Raw genomic sequence first — 17,750 nt, forward strand, 5'->3', positions numbered from 1 at the left:
AATTGCATCAAGTTCATATCTATCTAATAAGCAGGGTGTAGTTGCCTCGTAGCATTCTTCTCTTTATCAATTTCTTTTCGTTTTGCAGTTGAACTCTCGAGACGGACAGTAGGGTCGATTATTTCCCCCATCTTCTTTTGTCAACTGATCGTGATAATGTCGATTCGTTTAAAGCTTCCATTTTTGGCTAAACAATTAAACTCTTCATAAACCTATAATCCCTCATAATGTGCTTTCTAACCTGTATGTGATGTCATAACTCATTCCTAAGAAGAGCTCACGTACATTCTTGTAACCTCCGCTAACATTTCTCCACCACATGAGGAAGAGTTTCATTTTCATTACATACAGTGACTGCAATGTCCTGTGACGGTGGAGCGTTCAGGAATAGAATGTACAGGTACGAACGTGGCATTCGTTGTTATCATTCATGCATAAAACTCATTTGTATGAAAATGGATATGTGTGGTTTCTGTAATGACTGATTCCATTATGAATGATCCGCAGTGAAAATATCACTCTCGTCGACGTCTGGTGGAATACTTCATATTCATTACTTTACTAGTACCTAAGCTATCCTCGACAGTCGAAATTGCTACTCGTATTAATATATCTTATAATGTAAGGTACACTTTCCAGCTTTTATACGGTATTCGAATGGAATCAAGACAGGTATTGTAGTATTTCCTTTCTTTCTTTCTTTCTTTCTTTCTTTATTTATTTCTTTCTTAATCTGTTTACCCTCCTGGGTAGGTTTTTCCCTCGGACTCAGCGAGGGATTCCACCTCTACCGTGTCAAGGGCAGTGTCCTGGAGCTTCATACTCTGGGTCGGGGGATACAACTGGGGAGGATGACCAGTACCTCGCCCAGGCAGACTCTCCTGCTATGCTGAACAGGGGCCTTGTGGAGGGATGGGAAGATTGGATGGGATAGGCAAGGAAGAGGGAAGGAAGCAGCCGTGGCCTTAAGTTAGGTACCATCCCGGCATTTGCCTGGAGGAGAAGTGGGAAACCACGGAAAACCACTTCCATGATGGCTGAGGTGGGAATCGAACCCACCTCTACTCAGTTGGCTTCCTGAGGCTGAGTGGACCCGGTTCGAGCCCTCGTACCACTTTTCAAATTTCGCGGTAGAGCCGGGAATCGAACCCGAACCTCCAGGGGAGGCAGCTAATCACGCTAACCACTACACCACAGAGGCGGACAGAGTATTTCCTTACAAAGCATACTGAGTGCAGTTGTACAATTGGCTGACGTATAGCTGGTCATTATCACGCAGGTATTTTAAACTCATGCCTTTCACGACGGAATAGTTCACAAAACAACTGATAGACCTTGTATCTAACAGTGCATATAAAATACACGATCCATAAATAATACTGGCGCAATGCGAAAAGGGTATGGGACAAGCAACATCCAGAAATGTACAATCGAATAGGAGTTGTGGAAGTTACTTTGATTCCACTCGAGCTCACGACCTCAGGTAATGATCTCATCCAGGCACTTAACTTCGTAGCTCTTGACATAAAATTTATATTTTGAATCCATGTTCCTATAGAATGTGTCGAAGACTCCAGATTAAGAGACGCTCATACTTAGGCGGCTGGAAAAAGGTAAAATACCCGTGGCGTAGTAATCTACTGTTTCTCCCAGCTTTGGGCTAAAAATGTCTTGCTTCAAAATCCACATCAAAAATCTTATCTCCTTAACAAAGTCAGACCAATATCCGATGTTTTCTTTATTCAGACGGAGCCATTTTATAGCCGACCTTCTAACATAAGAGGGATTATAAGTACGAAAAGATCTAGTGGCAGCAAACTAAATTCTACAGTGTCCCCAACCCTTTCTAAAACAAATGTTATACAGGAACCTTTCACTTCCCATGAAAATTTTAGATTCCATTCGCGAATATATATATATATATATATTTGCTATTTGCTTTACGTCGCACCGACACAGATATGTCTTACGGCGACGATGGGACAAGAAAGGCCTAGGAAATGGAAGGCAGCGGCCGTGGCCTTAATTAAGGTACAGCCCCGGCATTTGCCTGGTCTGAAAGTGGGAAACCACGGAAAACCATCTTCAGGGCTGCCGACAGTGGGGATCGAACCCACTATCTCCCGATTACTGGATACCGGCCGCACTTAAGCGACTGCAGCTATCGAGCTCGGTGCGAATATTATCATGAACAAGAATAATAGAAGGTATATTGTTACCAAAGGACAGAGGAATATGCTTTTTTGCATTTATCTCCTTCTCCAAAAGACCACTATTGCTATCTACCACAACCTGTCTCTCGGTATGATATCGGAAACAGATAATACTAGATTGGGGGGGGGGGAATCTCATCTTCACATTCAAGCCTTTTTTCTACTTCTTTGGCAGAAAGATCTACTGAAAACATGTCATTATCATCACTCGTGTTCTGCTCAATTTCCCTCTCCATGATTTGAAAAACTTACTAGTAGAATACACTGTAAGGCTGAATCAGGGATATATATATATATATATACCACAAGTAATGTCACACACCACCAAAAGTATAATGAAAGAACATCACCAAAGGAGAGTTTAACTTGGTGGAAATTTTACGCAGTAGATGTTCACAATTGCGTATATTTTTCTAACTACCTCACCCGAATCCTACCTCCTGGTGAGATATTTCTGTCTGAAATCACTATATGGAAACAAATAATTTAGGGGCAGCATTCGCGTATACCTATCAGAAGGTTAATACACAGTCAAAGTCCATAATATTATTATTAAAATGATTATGCTGCTGAATCTGGACCTCGACCGGAACCGACCCAAAACCACTCAGGACCTGGACTTGTTCCTCATGAGCCAAATGAACTAAGCGTAAGAGGCAACGCTACAAATACGAGGTAATTTAATCAAGACGTAAGATTAAATATTTATTCTAAAAAACAGCAAGAGATATAACGACCCCAGCAAAACGATTGAGAACAATATAAATGCAATTCTTACTCACATAAACCGTTTGCTTACATACTGTCATCACCGAGACCAACTTCAAATACTGTGGTCTACTCCAAATCAGTTTCATTCCTTGTACAATATCATTACATTTCTTCTATCGTAATAGCTTTGACCCAAAAATGATTGAAGAAAATCTTCCTATCAGAGTTCCACCTTCACATCATATTAAGCTAAAATAGTGTTCCTCCCACACTCAATCAAGAACCTTTTTTAACAATGTCTCAAAAAAATCAAGGAAAAGTTAAAAACATCGTGGTTGACGTAGACACGCGAGTGGAGGGTCAAGCGTTAGTGAAAACATGCACAATTACTCAAATCAACAAACAGGTTGCCATAGTGACCTTAAATAACTATGAAAAGGGACTAAAGGACAGCTATGCAAAAGAAAAAGGAAATTAAATGGCGAAATATGACAACAATAGAAGAAAGAACTCATAATTAAAATGTAGGGAATCCCGACACTGATATTCGTCCCATTAAGCTTCACTTACACACACACACACACACACACACACACGCGCGCGCGCGTCCAGGCAACGAAATATTAAATCATGACCAAAGCAATTAACTGGTGGCCTCACACACCTACTTTCAGCCATCATTATAATTCACTAAGTCAAATGCTCGATAGTCTAGTCAGAACAGCGTTTCATAATGCAAGGTCTACCACAGGAGACCTTTCTTTCATCCTCATCATCTCACCTTCACCACCAATCCCTGCCAACGTATCCCCATACAGTAAAAATAGATCCTTGTACGGAAATGACCCGTGTGTTGCAGATAATAAAACATCAAAGCCGAAACATCTCGACACGGGCAATATACTTCCATCAAAATTGTAAATCATACTTCGGTTTCAAGGCACAAAAAAGATCCACTTCTACTCCATCACACATACCAAATAACGGGACGCATACCAGACTCATTCATATAATGAGTAAGGAAGAAAACCATTCTGCAAATAAGACGAAAACCTATCATGCTTGAGCCTTCAAGTAATATAAATATATAGAAATAATCAAGCATCCCATTGATAATTATGACAAACACCTCAAGTTAAAAATACATAATAGAACACGGTTCTGGCAGTGTTAAGTATAACATTACTTTCGATTATAAGACTAAGAATACCATTACCTTGAGTGTCCAGAAAATATGAATGAAATTAAATGCCTCGAGTAAGTGAGCTTGCTGTAATACCTTTAAGACGTCTAAAATATCGTCTATAAGTTAGGAACGCCGCGCCATGTACATCGGCTCAATTAAAAAAAAAAAAAAGAAGTACAGAGAGTCAAGTCAAGGAGATAAAAGGTCACATATCTATTAGAAAGAAACACTTTTCACCACAGATGTGACGTGAGGTCATCACCTGTCAGCAATGAGTCAAGTTAAAGTAAGAACTCACTTCGATAATCCGAAGGAGGCATTTTCGAGCGATACATCTGATTACAAACAGTATGATTTACATTCTCATTTAGAGGCCACCAGTTGCGGCTCAAATGTTTAAGTGTATGTTCTTCAGTTTTAAACTTCAGATTTTAGGTTAAATTTTTCCCTTTTTTACTGTTATAATTATTCATTGTATTGATTTCAATGTAGATGCTACATAAACGAGCTCATTAGCCTCAGAGGCAAATTATTACTAATAAATTCAATAATTTCAATAAATTCAATAAATTAAATCAATTTTATTGGAATTAAAGCAAGGCATTTACATATATTTGTTACAAAAACGGGAAAGGAAATTAGATTGTTCCCACTGAGAACTATCCGCAGACAAATTGATTACTGAAATTAATTTTATAGTATTTTTACAATTAGAGATCAGTGTGAAAGTGATTAACCTCTGTAAAGCCAATACATGCTGATACATAGAAAATTCACATTTTATACACTTTGATTTTAGTACCAAAGCTATTCCCATTTCCCGTTTTCAACTCTAAAGGAGTAAGAGATCACTCTGAATTCAAAAAGCGAATGCATTGATATATATTGTTCATGTACGTTGGCAAATAAAACAAAATCTGGAACAGAGTTCAATCCAAACACGTGTAGCAGTCATTTGTTTAGCACATTCCAATAGTCAGCTTTCACTCAGGCAGCGGTAGGTACAATGCATTTCTCTCTCCAAACTCATTCATGTGTAATGTGCAAAGCTTTACCATTCAAATTGGCAATCAGTTTCTTTAACGGAGATCGTGACCTTTCGTTAGAATAGTATTCCCTCTTCATAAATAACTTACGGGGAAAACAGAGTTTTGTTTTCCATTACCGTGTAAATTTCAATAATAATAATAATAATAATAATAATAATAATAATAATAATAATAATAATAATAATAATAATCTATATAAATAAAATTGTAAGTGTAGTGTGTCTGTACATTTACTATTTTGGCGAAATTTCCGTACAGTTATACGTTTCAGATGTAAGAATGACCATTTTCATATTTTTTATCTTTGGTGTCTGTCTGTTTGTCTATAACTTGAAAACAGCTGGATATATTATCACCAAACTTCATATTTAGATTCTAAATGTCATTGGATAGGTTTTAGAGCCAATACTGTTTTTAAATCCCTGAACTAACTGGGGGTCTATTCGAAACCGAAACCGTGATTTTGAACTCCCACAAAATGTACACAACCAAGCTTAATGGAAATCTACCTGCCTTAATAGAAGTCAATTTCTAAACTTTCTTACCCATGTGCATCATTGCGGTACAAGGATTAATAAGGGACATATCATTAAAGGCCGTTTTTCGGTACAAGTGCCACCGGACTTTACTCAAGAGCGGGTGCGTGTAAATCGTATTCCTTATAACTTGAAAACTACTGGAGATATATAAACCAAACTTTATATTTAGTATCCACCTGTCCAAAGATAGGTTTTAAAGTCCATACCATTTCAAAAATTCTCTGAAAGAACTGGAAGTTTATAAAGAGCCGAAACTGTGATTTTCCTCTCCCACAATATATACAAGACTAACCTGACTGGAAATCGACCAACCTAGATGGAAATCCAATTCAAAACTTTTTTCTCATGTATATGTTTCCACAGGAAGATTAGTAAGGGAGTTATCATGTACGGTAGGTGTTGCAGACTAAGTCCAGCTGACAAAGCCCAAAGGTGGTGTACGTGGAGCATATTACTTATCTATCTATATAAATAAACTCTTAATGACCGTGTGTCTGTGCGTTGACTATTTGGGCGAAATTTTCGTACAGCTATACGTATAAAGGGTAATAATGATCATCTGCATATCTTTTAGCTATAGTTTCCTGAAAGTTCTTTTCCTACACCCTTCGCTCAAAATCAAGATTACAGCACAATCTGTCAGACGAGTCACAAAATTGAAATTAGGCAAAATTATACGTAATAGACGGAAAGCTTCCAAGATATTTAAATATTTCATTTTTATCGCCCAAAAATATCGGAATATTGAGGTAGTTTTAATGTAGGCACAGACCTTCATTTCGAAGTATTTCTCGGATAAACGGTAAGTCGTATTACAGAACGGGTGGCACAATCTCCGTTCAATTTGGAGTGATCTACAACTTTGGTCCTATGACGTTTCGTCGTATCTTTATTCCTCTGTTTATCGATTATACCTACGGTTTGCTATTTTAGCACGTATAATTCGTACTTCGAATAACTTACATGAAATATAGAATCATCTAATTCTGCATGAACAATGGCCCAACCGTTCCCGTACGTGAGCCTAATTTTATGTTTGTAGCTGTCGCATTAGTACCCAAAATAATGCACTGTGTGAAATACTTACTAAATGGGGCGTCTTATGGTACAATCCGTTTGTCGATATGAAGTATTGTTTAGCAGCTGTTAATATATAAATGAAGGTTTGCAATATTGTAAACATACATATATTTAGTATGTTGATCTATATATATTCATTGGAGTCGATTTGTAGCGAGTAGAAAGAGAGTGTTTGCCTTTCTAATTAATAATTTAAATCGATATTGACTCTCAGCAGGAGGACGTCTCTTATTGTTATCATTACACTCCACATCGACTTTGACTGGCAGTATTAAAGGGATCCTTCTCCAACTCATTTGTAACTAGCATTAGTAAGGAGGGACTACCATTGTAACGAATAATTCCCTTCTCAGTATGACTAGAAGAAGTCAAGGGAGCATGCAATTTTGTTCAAAACTCTCCTAACCGCTTATGTTTGTGAGTAGGCAAGCGTACCCGCCATTATAAACAAATTTACCCATCTAAAATATGTCTGTCATTAGGAACAGTGGCATTGATACTATAATGGAAAATCACCAACTCGGTGTGAGTGTTATTAATAAAAGGGGCCTGTCATTATAAAGATGACAGCACAACTCAAATATGACTGGCAGTAGGGAAGGTTCCTGATATAATAAAACCTTCTCAACTGTAATATGTCTGGAAGTAGTAAAGGACGCCTACCATTGTAACGAAAACTCTCCAAATCGATTGTGACCGCTCAGTAGGTAATGTGGCCTCCTATTACAATAAAAATTTACCTACTCGATTTTGAATAACAGTAGGCAGGTAAGCCTGCCATTATCATCGCAACTCCGCAACTCGCATTTTACATTGGAAACAACGTATGGGAAACTGCCTCTGCTGTTTCTGGATAACGCTAAGAGACATTCAATTGAAAAGAAATCTTATTCACTGCATATTCTGTAATTTACTCTCATATGCGTATACAATTTAGAATACAGCAGTGAAGCACGGGTACATTTGCTATTAATAATAATAATAATAATAATAATAATAATAATAATAATAATAATAATAATAATAATAATAATAATAATAAAGTTATTGGATTTTCATGCAGCATGTTTGAACTTCAAACGAGACAATGGGAAACTGGCAGTAAACAATAAAGAAAACTGTGTGATCCTAGCCAAGTACTTCGAGACACTGCTTAACTGCGAAGAACCCGGAGAAAAATGGCTGAGGATAATTCCAGAGTAAAGAAACGATGATTGAGCTCCTCCTACTCCCGACGGACTTCGGAGGATAGTTGGGGAACTGAAGAATAACAAAGCCGCCGGGGAAGACTCACAGAAGGAATGTTGAAAAGTGGAGGAGAAAAAAACCGTTAATGCCCTGAGTCAAGATATGGAAAAGTTCTGGGAAACTGGAACAATACCTTGTGAACGGACAAGAGCACAGATTCACTCTTTTATTTCTATCATGCCTCATACTTTCGAGGTACTCTCCAAAACACTGCAGGCTAGGCTAGTAGAGCAAGTAAATAATCAACTTGGCGAATATCAAGGCCGATTAAGGAAAGGGAGGTCCTGCGTTGAGCAGATTTGTTGTTTGAAAAGGGTATTGGATAATTACGTCTTTAAGGACTTGGTAGTGATCTTCGTTGACTGCAAGAGAGCCTGTAACTCGGTCCACCGGGAATTACTGTCGGACATCTTGAAATAATTTGGAGTGAACTGTTAAAACGGTGGAAATTATCAACAAACTCTGACACGGACACATTCCAAAGTAAAATCCATAGAACTATCCAAAGAATTTTTAATTAAAACCGGCGCCAGACAAGGTGATGAACTGTCCCCAGTTCTCTTCAACTGCATGTTAGAAAAGGCCATCCGAGAATGGGAAAAGAAATTAGCCGAGAACGGGTTACTGAACAAAGTTCACATTGGAGGCTCAAAAAGCGGCGTGAAACCAACTGCCTTGCCGTCGCGGATGACAAGAAACATAGAGACAGCTGTGAAACAAATAAATACGCTGAACGAGCAGGCAGAGAAAGCAGGCCTCCAAATTTCTTTCCAGAAAATAAAGTACATATTCAATATCCGAACAGCACTTCAACACCTAACAACAGAGTGCAGTAAAGTAGAAAAAGTGGACAGTTTCAGATATCTTGGAGAGATAGTACAGTTGGAAACTAGCGAGAAAGAAGCTAACAATAGCAGGCGAGAGTAGATGGCCACAGCTTTTCCTAAGACGCATGTACTATACAAGAAAACGGCAATTTCAATGAAAGCTACAACACAGTGATCATACCCGAGTGTCTGTACGTTAGTGAATACCTCAGATTTACAGGAAACGTGGGACTGGGAGAATCAGATAAGTATGAGCGCAAGATCCTTCGAAAAATAATTGGTCCTAAGATAACAACTGGACAGTACAGACTCCTAGGAAGTGGAGATCTATACGGGGATAATGAATCGCTGACGGAGTCAATAAGGAAACGACGACGACTGAAGTTCTACGGACATCTGTTCAGGATGGATGCAGCCCGACTGATGAAGCAGATTTTTAATGTGTTGGACATCAGACCTAACATTTCGGATAAATAGTTCAAGGAAGTAAGGAAGGACCCCAAGAGCATGGGACTGAATCAAGAGGAAATATCTAACCGATCAAAATACAAATCAGTGATCATCAAATTTAAGGGCTTCTACGATGAGTAAAAGCAGAATTGCGGTCAGAGAAAGAATGCAGCGTTTTTAGCCTGCAAATAAAAGGCTTCCTAAAATATCTTATAGTGGTCTCTAATGACCCTAAATAATAATAATAATAATAATAATAATAATAATAATAATAATAATAATAATAATAATAATAATAATAATAATAATAATAGTAAGAAGAAGAAGAAGAAGAAGAAGAATAATAATAATAATAATCGTATGCTCTCAGATAGCGCATGCAGGCACTTCGATTTTACGCCATTTAAGCTCCATATGTTCCAATGTCAATGTTCGTTTGCACTATTCCAGATGGTATAGTATACGTGATTCCTGTCAGGGGATCTATTTCAGTATGGAATGTGTATATCGATGGCTTTCTTTAAAAACCTCGAAAGTCCGAATACTCTTCCTATCCATTATATTCCTTAAGACTGGTCACGCCTCCCAGTCTCATATTTATATGCAGTCCAAAAGAATAATTTTCGTTATGGTCATTTTCCTCCGCCAATTTGTAAAGGAAAATGAACCTTAAATACATTATACTGTAGGAGTGTGTAAATTTGCCATGCAATCAACATCCCTACAACACGGTTCGGTAAGGTCCATTTTCCTTTAGACATTAGCAAAGGAAAATGAACACAGCGAAAATTATTCTGATTGACTGCATACAAATATATGACCGGGAGGCGTGACCAGTCTTAAGGAATATAATGGGTAGGAAGAACATTAGGACATACTAGGTTTTAAAAGAAAGCCATCGATATGCTATTAAGGATTTTTTTATATGACTCTTAGTAGTTATGTACCTCACCTAACGATGCACAGATCAAAATAATATAATCATACGTATGGTTGAATTAAGCCGGCCCCGTGGTGTAGGGGTAGCGTTCCTGCCTCTTACCCGGAGGCCCCGGGTTCGATTCCCGGCCAGGTCAGGGATTTTTACCTGGACCTGAGGGCTGGTTCGAGGTCCACTCAGCGTACGTGATTAGAATTGAGGAGCTATCTGACGGTGAGATAGCGGAGCCGGTCCAGAAAGCAAAGAATAACGGCCGAGAGGACTCGTCGTGCTGACCACACGACACCTCGTAATCTGCAGGCCTTCAGGCTGAGCAGCGGTCGCTTGGTAGGACAAGGCCCTTCAAGGGCTATAGTGCCATGGGGTTTGTTTTTTTATGGTTGAATTAATAGTAGAAACTCTTTAACGAATTATTTAAGCTCACTAGTCAAGGAAGAGGAGTTTTATATTGAAGTCAATATACATTCTTTCTTCCCTCATTCACTATATTGTATTCTATTCTTTCTTGTCGTGGTAATAGGCTACTACTTCCATTTCCAGGCTAGAACCTTACGTTCATTGGTTACCTTCATCATTGTTCAAAATGTTAGAGATAATGTACTCTCTTAGGAACAGGCCGTAATGAGAAATCTATTCCATTTCGCAGGGTTGAATTTCACAAATTCCCCTTGCTCTGATCACTTCTACATTCATTTGTCTTCATTTCCTCTTGTATTTAGCTACCAGACGGTTGCTCGGTTCCTTCTTTAATTCCTCGTGAAGCTTGCACCGTTTATCTTCATCTAGAATCATCACCTGCTAGAATTAAAGTTTATATTTAACCCAGTTCACCATTATTTTAAGAAGTGGCCCGAACTAAAATGACCTAGGTTAAAGTAGACGTTATTGAAGAGAGAATTTGCTAAGAAAACTACAGTCGTTACATTGATATTATTTTTACACACACAGAGTAGAGCGGACAGAGAAAACTAAGCGAAACCTGGTATTGGCTACAGCCGTAAAAAACTCTAAATGTGAAGTCAAAGCAACCGGAACAAAGCGAGTAAAGTTACATTGCATGACAGGGAAAAATTATTCTCGTGTTCTGTTCATTTAGGTTTTGTTCATTCATCTTAGAAGGTATAGTTATCAATTTACTTAACTTACGCTTCCTATAACTTGACTCCGATTAAAGTAAAATGTTGTTTGTTTGTGATTTGAGGAGGTCATTTGGTCATTAACGTTCTTTTCTTCATCTTCTTCCCGGGACATAATCTCAATTACCTGGAATTGTTAGGTGAGATGTATTAATTATTTCGTGTTTCTGTGGTGGTTCTTAGTGTTTTGTGTTTTACGCAGATGAAGATGTAAAAAGCAAAGTCATCTCCCTACAGGCCATGAAGGCCCTTGGAGGGGTGGAAGGTAAAGGCTTCCACCATCCGTAACCTCGGCACTTGATGGGGTGGAGTGGTTAGCTCTACGCCCGGCCGCCTTTGCCCCCAGGAATTACCCTGGTACTCAATTTTGGTGTAGGCTGAGTGAACCCCTCAGGGCCATATGCACCTCCGGAAGTGGAAATCTCATTTCTTAAATTTTACGACTTCCTGACGGGGATTCGAACCCACGTCCTTCCGGGCGAGCCGAGCACGCCTTTACCGCCTCGGCCAGGCAGCCCCTAGATGAAGATGTGCATTAGGAAAATCACACGTACAGTCCCCGAGTTAGAGGTGTCAACCAAACGTGGCTAAACTACGGGTTCCGTATGGTCCAAAAGCTTTTACACTAACCGTTCACCCGAGAAGCCGGACCCTATTATGATCAGAAGAGTCACAAAATATCCTTTTCTACAAACTAAATGTAGGTTAAGTACAATAGTTTTGTTATTGTTACACGATCAATACGATTTCAGCTAATGAACATCTATCTTTATTACGCAAGCTCTCCCCTCCACATCTCTATTTACAAGAGAATATTATAATGTCCTATTATTTATACACATTCGTAATTATTTCGTGGAAATTTATTAATGCAATAGGGATGTTTATTACCATAGTTCCTTCGTAATCCCATTATGTGAAATATACATATTTACACGTAAAGAGACATATAGTTCTAATTTTACATCCAAACGAACAAAATTTACGTTCGTTACGGTATTCTACATAGTATAGGCTACGGATATGGAAGTAAATTACTGTAAATGAAGTGAATTTTGAAAATCACATGTCATCTAGTGCTATCTAGAAACAGTAGGGGGATGTTACCGCACGTCGTTTACATTGTAATGTGCGAGTTGCGGAGTTTTGATGATAATGGCAGGCCGACTTGCCTACTGCAATTCACAAACTAGGAGGGAAGTTTTCATTATAATGACAGGCCCCATTACTTACTGCGTGTTCACAATCGATTTCGGCAGTTTTCGTTACAATTGCAGGCCTCCTTTCCTTTCCTACTTCCAGACAGGTTACAATTGAGATTTTATTATAATGGCAAACACCTTCCCCACTGCCAGTCAAAATTGAGTTCTGTTGTTATCATTAAAATGACAGGCCCTTTACTTAATGTTAGTCACATTGAGTTGGTGAGTTTCCATTATAATAGCAGGCCACTATGCATAATCTCAGTCATATTTTAGATGGGTAAATTTGTTTATAATGGCGGACACAATTGCCTACTCCCAAACACAAACGTGTAGGGGAGTTTTGAAAAAAAAAAAGCATGCACTCTTGATTTCTGCCCGTCAAATCGAGAAGAGAATTGTTCATTAGAATGGTAGTTCCCTCTTAATAATGCCAGTTACACAGGAGTTGGAGAAATATCCCATTCCTACTGCCAGTCAAAGTCGATGTGGAAAGTAATGATTACAATAGCAGACGTCCTCCAGCTGACAGTCATTATGGATTTGTAAAATAGTAATTATAATGGCAGACACACCCTTTCTACATCGCTGCAAATTTGGGTAGGATTGTCTCACAGTGCATTACTTTGCGGATAATTATATGACAGCTGAAAACATGGCATTTGGCACACATATACCTACTGGGTGGACTAATGATCGCGTAGAATTTGATGATTCTGTCTTTCCTATAAGTGATTCAAAGTTTTAATTATGCCTGAAAAAAGTGTACTTACAATTGAGAAATAGGTACAAATCTAGCATAAAGGGATAGAGATACAACAAAATTAATAAGACCAAAGTTGTAGATCACTCAAAGTTGAACGCAGTTTGTGCCATCCGTTTTGTGCTTGGAATTACTGTTTAGCCACGAAGTATCTCAAAACGAAGGCCTGAACCGTCATTAGAATTGCCTTGGTATTTCGATATTCCTCGAGGATAAAAAGTGAAAATTTTAAAATTCTTGGAAGTTGTATGTGGGTTATAGGCTAAAAGGTATAATTTTGCCAAATTTCAATTTTCTAGCTCGTCTGACAGATTGTGCTGCAATCTTAACTTTGGAGGAGGGGGTAGAAATGAGGATTTTCAGGAAACTAAAGGTAAAAGTATGCAGATAGTCATCATTACCCTTTAAGCGAATAGCTGTACGAAAATTTCGCCATAATAGTCAATGTACAGACATACGGTCTTTACGATTTGATTTATATAGATAGATAAGGAATCTGTTCCACGTACAACAACTTTTCGGCTATGTCTACTGGACTTAACCGGAAAAACTGACATTTCATGATATCTCCCCCATTAGTCCTCCTATCGAAATGATGCACACGAGAAAAAAGTTTTAGAAATTGATTTCCATTAAGGATGGTATATTTCCATTAATTTTGGATGTGCATATTTTACGGGAGCGCAAAATCATGGTTAAGGTTTCGTATAAACTTCCATAAAATTTAGGTATTCGGAAATAATATTGGCCCTAAATCCTACCCAAGGACAGGTGGATTCTGAATATCAAGTTTGGTAGAAATATATCCCGTAGTTTTCAAGTTATAAGTATTCAAACAAACAAACAAACAAACAAACAAACAAACAAACAAACAAACAAACAAACAAACAAACAAACAAACAAACAAAAAACAGACGAACCGACAAACATTCACCTGGAACGGATAACTGCAGAGAAATTTCGCCAAAATAGTAAATGTAAAGACACGCGGTAGTTCGAATGTTATTTATATAAATATTGAATCTTCTCCACGTTCAACACATTTTGGGATATTTCCGCTGGACGTAGCCTGCAAAACTGACCTTTCGTAATATGTCCCTTATTAACCCTCCTTTCGAAAAAATGCCGATGAGAAAAAGGTTTTAGAAATGGATTTCCATCGAGGTTGGTCGATTTCCAGTCAGGTTGGTCTTGTATGTACTGTTGGAGAGTAAAATCAATTTCGGTTCCCTATAAACCCCCAGTCCATTCCGGGAATTTGACATGGTATAGATCTGAAAACCTACCTTTGGATACGTGGATGCAAAATATAAAGTTTGGTTGAAATATCTCCAGTAGTTTTCCGGTTATAAGGAATATATTTTACACGCACCATCTTTTGAATCAATTCCGGTGGGACATGTACTGAAAAACTGTCCGTTAATATCTCCCTTATTAATTCTCCTATTGTGTCGGCGCGACGTAAAGCCCCTAGCAAAAAACATCTCCTATCATAAAATTTCACACGAGGAAAATTTTTAGACAATTGACGTATTTCGTGGCTAAACGGTAAGTCCTATCACAAAACGGATGGTATACTCTCGGTTCAATATGGAGTTATCTACAACTTTGGCCCTATGACGTTTTGCTGTATATCTCTCCCTTATAGTTTAGATTTGGCTGTATTTCTTGACTGTTCGCAAATTTGAGGATTTTTACACGAAAAATGTCATTGTTTGACACACTTACGGGAATCATAGAGTCATGAAGTTTGGTGCGCATACTGACACAATCGAAGGCAATGTGTGAAGGAAATTTCATGATTCTAGGTTATAAATAATTATGCAAAAAATAATGTAAAGTGTTAAAAATGTGCCCAAATTTCACCCTATTCAAATTTTCGAACTCAATCAACCCATAAATATGGGAGATACGAGAAAATGTTTTAGAATCAAACATGAAGAAGGGTAAAAATGGCGCCTGATGGCATAAACCATTTCTTCTTCTTCTTCTTGCGTTACGGCCTCTGTAGGACCACGGACAGCTCCTTCATGGATTGCATTTTCTTCTTCTCCTCCCAGAACCTCTTCATCCTTTCCCTTCTTCTCTCCCGCTCTTCTTCTGAAATATTCAGTATCCTCTTCTCTTGTCTACTCCACTGGTGACTCTCAATCCTTTTCCTGTATCCATCCCTATCATTGATCTCTGGCATATTAGTCGGTATGTACTTGCTTCTCCAATTTTCCTTTTCTTCCACCTTGATCCCCAATTCCTACCAATCTTTCCGGAGTTCAACTACCCACTTGGTTCCTGTCTTTCCTCGTGTCCTCGCTGTTGTTTCCCATACTCTTTTCGTCATTCTATCCATATTCATCCTGATTACATGTCCCGCAAACCTTGTTCTTTTCAGTCTGACTTCTTCTGAGATTGTCCTCATGTTCCGGTATAGTTCTTCCCTGGGCCTCCTCATCCATCTCTCACCTCCTCTCTTAGGGCCTAGTATTTTCCTCAATATTTTTCTCTCTTCTTTCTCTAGTTGTTCCTCACCATTTCTTCCTAGTGCTATTGTCTCAGCAGCATATAATACAGCATTTCTCACCGTTGCCTTGTAATGTCTGATCTTTGCGTCTGTAGATATATTCTTTTTATTGTATATATCTCTGGTCATACAGAAGGCTGATCGCATCTTATTTATCCTCTCTGTTATTCCCTCATTGCTCCTATTCCTTCCTGTTATAAATTCTCCTAGGTACTTGAATTTGTCCACCTTTTGCACGGTGCCTTCCTGTGTTGTCCAATCCTCAGTGGTATTCAATGTCTTTGTCTTGTTGTAGGCGATCCTCAGTCCTACCCTTCCGGCTATATTGCTTAAGTTGTTGAGTTGTATCTTTGCATCTTCTTCTGTCTCACTTACTATAGCTATGTCGTCCGCAAAGGCTAGACAATCTACTTGGGCCCTATTGTCCTTTTTGTCCCCAACATGCGTCTTTGGTATTCCCATTGTTTCATTCATTGTTCTCCACTGCCTGATGACTTCATCCAGAGCTATGTTGAACATCATTGGTGATAATCCATCTCCTTGTTTGACACCAGTGTTGATATCAAATTCTTCAGAGAGTACTCCTCTGAATCTCACCCTTGCCTTTGTGTCTGATAGAATTTCCATTATGAGTTCTTGTGTAGTACCATCTAATCCTCTGTTCTTCAGGATTCTTCCAAGGGTTTGTCTGTCGATGGAGTCATATGCCTTAGTGAAATCTACAAAGGTTACCACCGTCTTTTTGTTCTTTAAGGCCCTATGTTCTATCAGTTGTTTCAGTATAAATATCTATTCTATGCATCCTCTTCCCTTCCTAAATCCTGCTTGGTAGTCTCCAATTGTACTTTCTAACTGTTCTTCCAGTCTATTGAGCAGGACTTTTGACAACACCTTATAGCCAATCTCTAGTAGCGAAATTCCTCTATAGTTGTTTGCATCCCTCTTGTCTCCCTTCTTATGTATTGGTATTATGATCGCATTCTTCCATCCTTCTGGTAACTTCTTTGTTCTCCAAATCTGGCCGATGATGTTGGTCATGTTGTCTACTGCCTTGTCACCTCCCCACTTAATCATCTCAGCTGATATTACATCTTCTCCGGTTGCTTTGTTATTCTTTAGATCGCTTATGGCCTGTGCGACCTCATCTCTAGTTGGAGGACATGACTCTCTCTCTTCTGTGTTTGTCTCCAGCTCCAGCTCTTCTTCAGGTGGTTCACAGTTTAACAGGTCATGAAAGTATTCTGCAAATATCCTACAGTTCTCCTTCGCACTAACTGCCAGATCCCCATTCTTATCTCTTATAAAGAGTTCTCTGCCTTTATATCCACTCAGGCTCTTTTTGAATTTCCCAAAAAAGTCTCTACTATTGTTTTTCCTGAAGTTGTTTTCAATTTCATCCAATTCCTGCTTCATCCTCTGTCTTTTGGTCCGTCTTATGGTTCTGGCTGTTTCCTTCCTTACTCGTAGGAAAACTTCCCATTTTTCCAGGTTCTTCTTACTGCTCCAGTCTCTCCAGGATTTCCTGCGATTCTCAACCGCTTCCTCACAGTCTGTATTCCACCACCAGTGTTTCTTTTTCTTTTCTTCCTTTCCCCATATTTCTGCCTGTTTCCTCATATTCAGCTTCATGTCATCCCATCCATTGCCAGTTTCTATTCCTTCCTCGTATTTGGATCGATTGTGCCGTAATTTGTCTCTGTCTATATTTATTTTTCCAGTTGGTCTACTTGTCTGTGGCAGTCTACCCCTGTGTGTAATCCAAAGGCACTTGATTTCTGTAAGATAGTGATCTGATTCTATTCTTGTGTTCTTTCTGACCTTTGTGTTCATAATCTCTTTAGTGTTTGTCCGACTGATTGCCACATGGTCAATCTGGAATTCCCCAATG

The sequence above is a fragment of the Anabrus simplex genome, chromosome 1, assembly GCF_040414725.1.
Source record: "Anabrus simplex isolate iqAnaSimp1 chromosome 1, ASM4041472v1, whole genome shotgun sequence".
NCBI classification, from domain to species: domain Eukaryota; kingdom Metazoa; phylum Arthropoda; class Insecta; order Orthoptera; family Tettigoniidae; genus Anabrus; species Anabrus simplex.